General features: G+C 44.3%; 1 long non-coding RNA gene across 2 annotated transcripts; it reads right to left on the minus strand.

Annotated features, from left to right (window-relative positions):
* LOC102395053 lies at positions 1-2,407 on the minus strand. 2 transcript variants are annotated; one of them, XR_006543230.2, is made up of 4 exons: positions 2,181-2,407; positions 1,317-1,399; positions 1,061-1,130; positions 1-612 (listed from the first exon to the last, which is right to left on the minus strand). It is a non-coding gene; the product is annotated as an uncharacterized LOC102395053 (long non-coding RNA). The 2 variants fall into 2 exon arrangements; XR_328502.4 differs by lacking the exon at positions 2,181-2,407 and having other exon boundaries at positions 1,317-1,522.
* Positions 2,408-6,116: the final 3,709 nt, after the last annotated feature.

The following is a 6,116-nucleotide window of genomic DNA, read 5'->3' on the forward strand; positions in this document are numbered from 1 at the left end:
AGTCAAGAAGTAATGACATCTTTATTAAACTTCTCCACATTACCAGTGGTCTGAGGCTTTGGGGGAGCCTGGGTGACTGGCCAGGCCCCTTGAGTCCCACAAGCCTCCTTCATGAAAAGGCAGTTTTTGGGAACAGGATGATGCACAAAAGAGGGAAAATATACCTATATGAAGAGTCAAGTTTCCATGTTGATGGTAAACAGAAAAGCTTTGGGGTTATAGCAGAACTCTGGGACAAACAGGGAAAAGAAGAGTGAGGAAGGGAAGGCAGTGGCCCAGATCTCTTAACCAAGGATCTTGGGAACCTTGGCCTTAGAGGGAACCAAAGCCCTTGAAGGTTTGGTTTTCTCCTGTTGCCTGAAGTTCAAGTCTCCTTCCTGAAGGCAAAGTACTGGATATCTGGAGGGAAGGCTTATGGGTGTGAACAAAAGTCCCAGGTCCTACCAGCAGCTCTTTTTCCAGATGGCTAATGCCACAGCAAAGGCTGGGAAGGAAGAACTGGGGAAGTCCACTGGAGCAGGGACCCGGGAAGGGTGCTTCCTAGTTCCTAGAAGATGACAGGGTGAACAAAGGGACTGGCTCCATGCTCTGTTATGGCTTGACTGACCCATCCTGTGGGAGGAAAAAGGCAGAAACCTCGTACACAGAAAAGACAGCAGCTGCGGGGAGGGCATCGGGAAGAACAGAGTTAAAACCCCAATAAGGAATTTGCAGCACATCTGTTTTCCAAAGACACTGACATAATCACTCCCGCTCTCACGGTGATTCAATGAGCATTATGATTTTTGTCACTTTCCAGGTGAGAACACACACTCATGAAAGGGTCAGTAAATTTCCCACGATCACACAGAGCTCGTAGGGGCATCTTTGGACTTGAAACTGATCCCGGACCCCCCACCCCTCACCCCCCAGATCTCCAGTTCATCCACCCCAACCCTTCACCAATCACAGCAGAGAGGAAGGTGATAGATGAGACTAAGAAGTTAGGAAAGATACCCGCAAACCGGGAAAGGGAGGCCGGGGAAAAGCCCGGGGAGCACAGAGATGGGCCGGCACATACCTGTCCTCGGAGTCCCTGTGTCTTTCAGGACATTCGAGTGGCTCTCCTCCTTGGGATGGAAGAATGGAATCTTTCCACAAGAGAGACACAGAGGTAAAGGGAGAAAAGAGCGGAGAAATGCTAGGATGAGCCCCGAGGTGAGGGGGAAGGGGCTTGTGAAGGACTTGGGGCCCGTCTCCAACCACCGCCCATCTCCTGGCGGGACCCGGAGCACCAAACCCCTTGCACCCCTCCCTCCACAACGTCTACAACCAACCGGCGGTGAGGGACGGGGCGCCCGGTTCTCCACATCCTGGGCCTCAGGGGTTTTCCTGAATCCTTATAGCAGTTCTCATCTTCCTGAAAGGGAAGATCCCCATAAGCCCGTTCTCCAACTAAGTCAGCTTCATGCCATCTTAGAGAAAAATGAGCCAAGTGCCGCTGGAACTTAACGGATCCCAACGACTTCTTCAGGGGCCGTTGGACACGCCCACCGCCCCGCCCTCTCACCAAGCCTCCTCCAATCAGAGGCCTCCCTCCCTCTCTGCTCCTTTCGCCCTGCTGTTGTGTAGGAGGTAGTGCGGGGGAGGGGCTCTGCCCCTGCCAGAACGTTCCACAGCTTCTGGGGAATTTCCCTAGTGGCTCCTGCGGTAGAGTCTGCCTGCAGTGCAGGAGACCCGGGTTCGATCCCTGGGTAGGGAAGAGCCCCTGAAGGAGGAAATGGCAACCCACTCCAGTATCCTTGCCTGGAAAATTCCATGGACGGAGGAGCCTGCCAGGCTACAGTCTACGGGGTCGCAAAAAGAGTTGGACCCGACTGGGCAACTTCACTTCAGACCAGCTGTCCCAGGGCAAGAGTGTAAGGAAAGAAACCTGCTGGACTCCGTGTAGTTTGGGGGCTTCTGGGAAACGTCTGTGTCTCGGATGAGCCAAGCACTGTGGGAAGGAGGTGGAGGTGTGGGGTGAGGGCGGCAGAAGGGGAAGTAGGAGAGGGACTGTGAGCCCCCAGAACCTTCCAGGATATAGATAAGCTACAGTCTGGCCTCTGAGAGCAGTGGCCCGCTTTATAGTTAGCAGACCAGCAAACCACACTGATGATGATGTGATGCCTCTGATCCCAGAGTCCTCACTTCTATTTTACCTCAGAGAAAAGCACCATCCAGAAGGCCCTGAGGTTGAGGCCTCGTGAGGGTTAGGGGCAGAGGTGGCTTCAGATCCTGCTAATGACAACTTTCGACCTCCTCCCACCAACCAAGGCCCTGTCACAATAAACGAAGCTTTCACCAGTCTCAGCCAGCTTTGGGGACCCAGAGTCTTCTAGGACTAGTTGCCATTATCCCCTGCCTCCTTGTATCCCTGCAGCAGGACCTGGGGAACCCGGGTCCTTAATCAGAGTCGTGGTTTCAAGCCAATGGGAGCGAGTTGCTGAGCAGATGAGGATTCCTCTGACTTCCTAGAGAAGAGGCCCATGTGTTACTATTTGGGGCTTCCCTGGTGGCTCAGACGGTGAAGAATCTTCCTGCAATGCAGGAGACCGTTTTTATTGGGCACTTATTTTGAAAGACTCAGTCCTGAAAAGTTCAAAATACATCATTGTATTTGAGCATCTCATATTAATTATTTAAAAATTGAAATAAGGAGTTCTCTAGTAGTCTAGTGGTTAGGATTCCATGCTTTAACTGCAGAGGTCAGGGTTCAGCCCTGGTGGGGGAACTGAGATCCCATTAAAAAAATGGAAATAGAATTCACATAACATAAGGTTTATAATTTTAACCATTTTTTAAGTGTATGATTCAGTGGCATATAGTACATTCACAGTACTGTCCAATAATTCCCACTACTTATTAATAATTCCAGGACATTTTTTATACATCTCCACCTCCAGGAATTCCACACACATTAAGCAGTTCATCCCCATTCTCACCTCCTGTTAGCCTCTGGCAACCTCGCATCAGCTTTCTACTTTGATGGATTTGGCTATTCTAGACTTTCTATGTAAGTGAAAACACAAGGTATATAACTTTGTGTCTGGCTTTTTAAATTATTATTAATACTTAGCATAGTATTTTCAAGATTTATCCATGTTGTAGCATGTATCACTACTTCCTTCTGTTTAAGGCTAAATAATATTCCCCTGCACAGATATACCATATTACATTTATCTGTTTCATGTTGATGGACATTTTGGATTGCTTCCACCTTTTGGTGATGAATAGTTTTGCTGTAACATTCGTGTACATGTTTTTTGTTTGAACCTAGGTTTTCAGTTCCCTCAGATGTATACCAAGGAGTGGAACTACTGGGTCCTAATTGTTTAACTTTTGACGAGCTGCCATCATGCAGTTGATGTACCATTTTATAGCCTTACCAGCAAGGTACAAGGCTTCCAGTTTCTCCACATCCTCATCACTTTTTATTTTAAAAAGTTATAGCCATCTGAGTAAGCATGGAGTGGGCATCTCATTGTGGTTTTGATTTGCATTTCCCTTGCTTTTTGTTTTGTGACTTTTCTGCACTTGTAAAGTTTGTATCCTTTGTCATATGTGGTCATTAAAGTCTGTTCTGTTCGATTAATGGTCAGCCACCAGCTGCCCTGGTGGCTCAAACGGTAAAGAATCCACCTGCAATGCAGGAGACCTGGGTTCAATCCCTGGGTTGGGACGATCCCCTGAAGGAGGGCCTGGCAACCCACTCCAGTATTCTTGCCTGGAGAATCACCGTGGACAGAAGAGCTTGGCAGGCTACAGTCCATGGGGTTGCAAAGAGTCAAACATGACTGAGCGACTAAGCACACACAGTGATTCAAGAGAAATTTCCTTATGCCCTTAGAACTAAAAGAAAAAAAAAAAAACATCCCAGTCTTTGCAGATGGACTGTGCGTGTGTGTGTGTGTGTACATGCATTCAGCACTCGGCCAAGCAGATTACAACTTGCCATAAGCCTTCACTCCTTGCTCCTGCAGAGCCTGAAGTCAGCCAGAGGTAAGAGCCTAGGACCTTCTCAGGTCTTTTCTGAGCATGTGTCCAGCCGTGAATGTGGGCATGGACTTCTAGATTCCCAGAAACAGGTGACAGCTTTTCAAAATCCTTATTCCCCAAAGCATCTCCTTCCCTAGCCTTTCCTTCCAAGCTTTCAGGTTATTGTTTTCCCCAACTATTATTCCCAGTTTCCAGAAGCAACTGTGTAAGTATGCATGTATATACATACATGCATACATGCATTTGCCTTTAAATGTTTTGAGGAAAGTTTTTCTAGGTAGCTGCTTCAACCCTGGGAATGTTCTTAGGTGAAAATAAGCAAGCCATTTAAGACAGTTTTTCAAGGAACCACCAAGTAGGTTAAAACAAAAACCACATTTGCGAATAAGGCCTGTTCTGCTCCCTCTGGTACCAGGTACACACTGGGAATGCCAGCCATTGTCTTCAGGCCACTGCAAGCTGGGAAGCAGGAGGTGGTATTGTACCATGGTAAGTTAAAATGTCTCAAAGCTGTCTTATCTAGACTCATCTGGTTTTTTCTCCTTAATTATTTAATTATTTCCCTGCTTGTGGTTAAATTTTGATTTGATTCCAGAGTTCTGAAAAAAGTTGATTCTCAGCAGTTTTTGCCAGTTCATTCATTGCCTTTGTGGAAAACAAACTTTTGGAGTTCCTACTGCTCATTTTTTGTGGGTGTCATCTTCCCCATATTCCTTTGAAGTAAGTGCTTATTAGGAGCTAAGTTCTGAGGAAGTTCAGTAACCTGTCCGTGTTGCATGAAGAAACACTAAGAGCCAGGATTTGACTTGTCAGACTTTAGAGCCAATTTTATCCAATTATACATTTATTCTCTAATTCAAGAGTATCTATCTTCCCTCTATGAAATGCTAGGTACATTGTTGTAGAAATAGGATTTCTTCATTGTACACAATAGCAAAGATTCCTATCACTGAGAACTTGTATTTTTATGGAGAGAGATTCATAATACACAAACTATGTATTTGATATTAGAACTTAAGTGTTATGAAATTAAAAAATTGGGATACTTAAGGTACAGAAGGGAATCTTTGCTATAGGAGTGGTATGAATACAATTATTTAACATGTATCTTGTTTTAGTTGCCAATTTATAGAAAAGTCCCAAGGATAGTACATGAATTGCTGTCTATGCATACTTAGATCTATTCATGGTTAACATTTTGCTGTATTTGCTTTATCATTCCGTCTCTCTCATTGAGTAATTTCATCGTGCCTGTTTACTCCTTTATAATTATTTTTTTCCTAACAATAAGGAAATTCTGTTGTATAAGCTCAGAATTGCTAACAATCAGGAAAGTTACCATCTATACAATACTAGTATTTAATCAACAATTTATATTCTAATTTCCTCTATTATTCAAGCAGTGTCCTTTACACCAATTATGTTTTCCAGCCCAGGATTCAATTCAGCATAACTATTTGCATTTAGTTGTTCCAAGCGTCTTCAATTTGAAACAGTTCCCTCTTCTTTTGTATTTTATTACATGTGGATTGGATTCAGTTAATGTATTCTTGGCAGAAACTCGGCTTAAGTGAATTTTGTCAGTGAAATACAGGAGAGGGCCATGATGTTGGCTTGTCCCATTATTGATAGTGCTAATGTTCATCACTTCAAAATGTTTTTAAGCCAGATTTAACCATTGTAAAGTTGTTACTTTTTTCTTTTGTAACTAATAAGTAATTTGTTGGAAGATACCTAGAGATGATGTAAATATCTTTTCCCTCATGTTGTTTCAATTTTATTCTTTGAATATGTAAAATGTTAACATGATTCTAAATTTCAAACCATATACAATGCATAATCAGTGAATTTTTACTCAATCCCCTACTCTTTCCACCCAGTTCATTTGCATATGTGTGTAAAAAGGGGCACTTTTTTTTTTTAGTGTTCATTTTCTTTATTTGGCTGCACCAGGTAGGAAATGGCAACCTGCTCCAGTATTCTTGCCTGGGGAATCCCATGGACAGAGGAGCCTGGCAAGCTACAGTCCATGGGGTTGAAAAAGACTCAGACACGACTTAGTGACTCAGCAACAAAAACAAGGTCTTAATTGTGGCAGA

The sequence above is a fragment of the Bubalus bubalis genome, chromosome 2 (assembly GCF_019923935.1).
Source record: "Bubalus bubalis isolate 160015118507 breed Murrah chromosome 2, NDDB_SH_1, whole genome shotgun sequence".
NCBI lineage: Eukaryota > Metazoa > Chordata > Mammalia > Artiodactyla > Bovidae > Bubalus > Bubalus bubalis.